General features: G+C 51.1%; 1 long non-coding RNA gene across 1 annotated transcript; it reads right to left on the reverse strand.

Moving 5' to 3' along the window:
• Positions 1 to 725: 725 nt before the first annotated feature.
• LOC132377014 (uncharacterized) lies at positions 726 to 3,011 on the reverse strand. The gene is made up of 2 exons (XR_009506500.1): positions 2,811 to 3,011; positions 726 to 1,299 (listed from the first exon to the last, which is right to left on the reverse strand). It is a non-coding gene; the product is annotated as an uncharacterized LOC132377014 (long non-coding RNA).
• Positions 3,012 to 5,793: the final 2,782 nt, after the last annotated feature.

Below are 5,793 nucleotides of genomic sequence, written 5' to 3' on the forward strand. Positions count from 1 at the left end.
TTTGCCCAAGGCCACCAAGTTAGTAAGTGGCGGAGAAAGCATGGGACCTGGGTCTTCTCTTTTGGTTCCAGCCTACTTCTCTCCAGCACACACCCACCCCCGCTCCAAACCCGCCACAGTTTAGCAAACCTATACACACTAGTATGACATTTGAAGCACTCTCACATTTGTTATCTTATTTGAGTCTTAAAATGAACCAGACAAAGAAGACAGTGGATGTGTTTAGGGCAGGTTCTGCTGATATCTTGTTTAATCCAACACTAGGGGAATGAGTGTCCAGAATTAGCCACGAACGCAGTGAATGAACACAATTCACTGGCCGTTCGCTAAATGATATTCTCTTATTTATGCATAGCCCTTTGCAGTTTAAAATGTCCTTCCAAACATAATATTTGAAGCTCTCATTTGCTCTCCCACACAAGCCAGGGAGGAGCCGGGGCAGATCAGACCGATGAGGGTGTGGCAGTGAGAGGAGTGGGCTGACAGGGGCAGAAGCTCGGGGCAGAATCAGACATTCTGGTGCTGAGCCAGTGCCCCGCCCAGGACTCCCTTCTGCCTGGAGCCATGCCCTAACCTATTGGTTTTCAGAATTCTTGAGGGCTTCCTGGAGGTGACTCCAGGGCTTCCCCCTGAGGTTTGTGTGTATGGGGGTGGGGGAGGGGATCATTTGCATCTGCTCTAATAACATTATTTAAGTTTTTAGTAGATAATGCATACACAGTGAACAGACTTCAGAAGATGTATTTATTTGGCCAAACACACGTGTGGGTGCTTGGCCCTGCGCCAGCATGCCAGACAGAGGCAGGATCGGCGTGCGGTGTGGAAGCTTGATTAGAGAGTGCTCTCGGGATGGACATCTGTGGAAGGAAGGGAAGGAGGAAGCAGCACTGAAGTGAGGGGAAAGCTGCGGGCTGGTGCAGCGGCAACAGACAAAGGCCTCCGCCAACACCGTGGGGAGCCCGGAAGCTGGGGTGGACCTTCAGAGTCGGATCGAGTGGTGGGGATGGTACAGGGCTTTTACAACTCCGCATCCACCAGTCACTGGATGCAGGTTGCCCTGGGAAGAGGGTGTCATTTGGGGCGAGGCAACTCTCTACCACCAAGGCAATTCTGAAGGGGGTTCTCAGCTGGCAGCACTTCCAGCCCCTGAGGGAGTAAGTTCTTTAGTCCTGAAGCGGCCTCTGGGCTGCTCAGCACAGCATCTTCCATGGTCTATCTTTTGTGCCACTCAGACCCACTTCTTAGAAGTTCTGGAAGCAGCTCCTTCAGGATTCTGGTGGTCTCTTTTCCTGGGAGACACTTACAAGAGGAAATGAGACAAACCCCAGCTGGTCTCAGGGCCACATCTATGCTCATATCTCCATCCTTGTTGCCCACACCCTCAGCCAGCCCTTCTACTGGTCTCAACAGCTTCCCTGGTGGTGTGACCCAGATAGACCCTCATCCCTGAGGTGTTTGAGTCTCTTCAATGCTTTTCTAAGCCCATGACTGCTTCATTTTCCATATGCTGTCAAGATTGGGGCAAAGAGTAGCAAGGGCACCCAAAGGAATGGCCTGGTGCCCTTACTTCTCCCTGCTCCCACCGGGTAACAGCAGCCTGACCTCCTCCTGCGACCATGTCAATCACCCCTGCCAGGACGGTGAGTCTGCTTCTTACTTTCCAGCCCCATGACACACACACACACACACACACACACTCAAACTCAACATGTGCAGGTGGCAGCTGTAGCTTATCATTCAATGGACCTCCTTGATCCCAGGTAGAAGCTCCCCTTTAGAAAACCCATTGGATGATAACAACAGGTTTTTCTACTTTTTATTTTATTACAGTTTTGAACTACAAGGAAACACATGACAGACCTTAGTTGGGTTTCTTTCTAAGTAAGAATCAGCAGGCCTCCTCTATCATTTTCTTCTAGGCCCTTCCAGGCTCCAGAGACACTTCTGCTCCCAACTCTCTTAGCCAGAGCCCCTCAGAGCAGAGGCCCCCAGGCCCCCACTGGAGGCGACTGCTTTCACAGCCAGGGGCTGCTCTTGCCTGTATCAGAGCCTGTGGCCTCACCCTTGGGTCCTGGTGCGGAAGGCATTCTTTCAAGGGCTCCAAGTATTTTTAATCATCCGTGTTTATGGGACCTGGAATGGGGCAGGGCTCAGTGGGCGCTCTGTTTTCTTTTTCCTGGACAATCAGCTGGGATTGTCAGGAATTCCAGGCTGTGTGTATTTACGGAAGGCCATGGGGTCCTGAGAGAGGAAAGTGACATGCTGACCTCCCTTCCCATGAGCCCCTGGGAGCTTAGAGCCTTCTCCTTTCTGCTCCCCAGAGCCTGTGGCCCCAAACCCAGGACACCATCCGGGGCTGGGGGGGGTCACTGAGATGTGCAAGGAAGGCAGGGGAACTTGGCCGCAGAGCCTCTAACCTGGGGTGTCACCCACCTCTGCCCCTGCCCAGTCGGCAAGTATTTCCAGAATGTCTCTCGTGGGCACGCAGTGCTTTCCTCAGCCTGGGGAAACTGCTCAACTCAGGGCCACTTAAGGAGGGAACCAAGAGACAGAGAAGCCGGTACAGCCCTGACGGCCAGAAGCTCCCAGTAAATGCTCACGACGGGAGCGATTATTCCCGGCCCGTATCCATAGCCTATTGCTGACTCTCTATGTGAGCTTCTTTCATTCCAGCCCCACCTGCAGCTCCCCCGGGCCACAGGGCAGCCCCCCCAGAAATGTCAGTGAGTTGCAGCGTGGGTCTGAGAAGCACGTGGCTGACCACCACCTCCCTCCCCGCCAGCCCCAGGATATTTTTGCAGGGTGCTTACCAGTCTGGGCCCAGCCGAGATCTTCTTTTACCCAGTAATCCTGCTGGCAGACAGGTGTGAAAGGAACCGAAAGCAGACAGCACGGTCTGTTGATTGAATTATTGCTCTTCGGAGCAGCTGAGTTTTGGTCTGGAAAGCTCCTAATGGCAGGTCTGTCTGTGGAACAAGAGCAGACATTGTGAGCTTCAAATAGGGGCTTGACAAGCCACAGCTGACGACACTGGGCAGCCGGTCCGGGCAGCCGGTCCGGGCAGACTCCTGTGGCTTTGGCACCCTTTCCCTGCGCCTCAGGTGTGGGCCGTGGCGCTCAGATGAGCTCCCGTGCTGGCCAGAAGGAGCCTGCAGCCAGGACGGGGAGGACGAGGCGGGGACACCCCTCGGGGGACGCTGAGCCGTACGTTGCACGGTCCAAGAGGTGCGTGTCCTTTTCTTTATTCACTCAACAAGCATTTGTTAAGCACCTATATCATTTGCCAAACGTTGTTCTTCCCTGGGGATACAATGTTGAGCAGGGAGTCACAGTGGTGAGTGGTCAAATGCCCCGTCTTCCTGGAACTTTTGTTCTCTGTTGCCCTTCGTCTGGTGCCCCTGTCTGGCCGTGAGTTTGCAGATAAGAGGAAAGCTTTTCAGGTGCAGAGTCTCCGAGAACAAGCATCTTGCAGAACGTGGCCCCAGGCCTGAGGTTATGCCAGTGTGGGCCCTGGAAGACCCCAGTGAAGTGTGGTCCTGTCAGCATGCTTCAGGCAAATCCTGGCTCCTCAGACAGCCTCAGGCGCCAGGTGAACGGCCGGCTTTTCGTGCTGCCCCAGGTGGCCATTTCTGATGGCCTGTGTTTGGTGGGGGAAGGGCAAACCACGTATCAGTAAGGACTAGCCATTATTTCAGATATTCTCGGGGGTACGGGCGGAAAACCGTGGGCGAGCGAGGCCATGTCCCAGGGTGTTTGTGCAGAATGAACGGACAGGAGTAACGACCTATCCATCTGTCTTTGAGCTGTTCAGAGACCGCGGGTCAAGGTCTTTGTCGGGGTCTCTGCTGGCACCGTAGTGCTCCAGTCCGGGCCACTGTAACCCTCACCTTCCACCCGAGCCCACGTGAAACAGCCACACCACCTCCGCGTGACCTGTCCTGGGCATGCTTGACTGCCCGCGGCCCTGATGGCGTTGTTCTCGCCTCCTCAAACCCGCAGCCTAGTGTGGCTGGGTGGTGAAGGGCTGTGAAACAAGGGCGTTTTCAGCAGCGAAAGGATTCAGACGGGGCACTCCAATACTGAAGGATCAGTCTGCCTATGCCTTTCCTCTCTGGTTATCTCAATTTACAATCCTATTTTCTTCCGTCACAGGCATTTATTTAAAGCCAATATCAAGGGTCCCACTCTGTCAGGCATTGTGTTTACATGAATTGTTTCATTTAATCTTCCAGACAGTCTTGCGAAGAAGCATGATGAAACCTTATCTTACAGAAGAGGGAACTGAAACTTAACAAGGAAGGAAGTTTGCCCAGCATCCCTCAGATAGTTAAGGGGTTTGACCCTCATGGGCTGGCCTTGGAGCTCCTGCCCTTAACCTGCACTCTGCGGACCCTCCAGGCCAAATGATGCCCATGTCATGCTTGTCTCATTCATGGTCAAGGCTGAGGTTCAGCCTTGAACTTGTCATTCAGTTAGTTCTGGAAGGTGGCTGATTTTCTTGTCTCTTCCTTTCAAGACCTAGGGCTCTGCCTCTCCATGCCTGAGGGTGAAATCTGCCCAGGCCCATAACCCAGCAGTCCCATGGGAGTCACCTGCCTCTCCTATGTCCACCATCCTAGGTGCCCTCCAAGGGGACCACAGAGATGGGGGAGGGGTGGTGGTATCTATAACCACCCACGGAGCTCTGCTCCCATGCTCACTCTCTGTGTGATCTTGAGCAAGTTGCTAACCTCTTTAAGCTTCAGTTTCCTCATCTGTGAAATGGAAGTAAAATGAGAACTTACCTCTTAGTCTGTTGGCGGATTATAAGTTAACTCACAGTAGACATTTAGCAGAGTCTGGCGTATAATAAGCACTCAATAATTATTATCTACTAGAGGTCCACATTCTGTTATCTACGATTCTGAAGTCAAAACTCTGAAAATTGTGTGGTTGGTGTTGAAACTCATTTGGAAGTAAAACCTCTCCTGATGTGGAATGCAGCTATATTTAGAAATACTAATGAAGTGCTGCTTTGGACACTGCTGGGGTTGTTACAGAATATATTGTATATGCACCACATCACTTTTCTGAAATCTGAAGAATTCTGAATTCTGAAACACACCTGGTTCTGAGAGTTTAGGATAAGGGGTTGTGAACCTGTATTGCTTTTAAAAGCAGAGTCAGTATGGCCCCTAAATAAGTCTCAGTAGTGGTGACTGTCAACCCTGGAACTCTGAGAGCCAAAACCCTGGAAGGAATGGAATTAACTCTCTTTTCTCCTAGAAGAATTTTTTTTTTAACATCTTTATTGGAGTATAATTGCTTTACAATGTTGTGTTGGTTGCTGCTGTATAACAAGGTGAATCAGCTATATATATACATATATCCCCATATCCCCTCCCTCTTGTGTCTCCCTCTCACCCTCCCTATCCCACCCCTCTAGGTGGTCACAAAGCATCGAGCTCATCTCCCTGTGCTAATGCGGCTGCTTCCCACTAGCTATCTATTTATTTTTGTCTTCTTTCTCCCAGAAGAAATTTTGGATTCCTATTTAAGGGCAAAAAGAACTAGAGGTAGTGAAGTCAGTTGAAACAATGTTCTTTTCTTCATTTGCTCGTGTGATCATTGAGGAGTTTCTAGAGTGGTCTGGTCCTGGATGAGAACAATCTTTTTTTGTTTGGTTGGTTGGTTTTATTTATTTATTTATTTTTTTGGTGTGTTTTTTTTTTTTTTTTTTTGGCTGCGTTGGGTCTTCGTTGCCACGCGCGGGCTTTCTCTAGTTGTGGTGAGTGGGGTCTAGTCTTTGCTGCA

The sequence above is a fragment of the Balaenoptera ricei genome, chromosome 13 (assembly GCF_028023285.1).
Source record: "Balaenoptera ricei isolate mBalRic1 chromosome 13, mBalRic1.hap2, whole genome shotgun sequence".
In the NCBI taxonomy this organism is placed as follows: domain Eukaryota; kingdom Metazoa; phylum Chordata; class Mammalia; order Artiodactyla; family Balaenopteridae; genus Balaenoptera; species Balaenoptera ricei.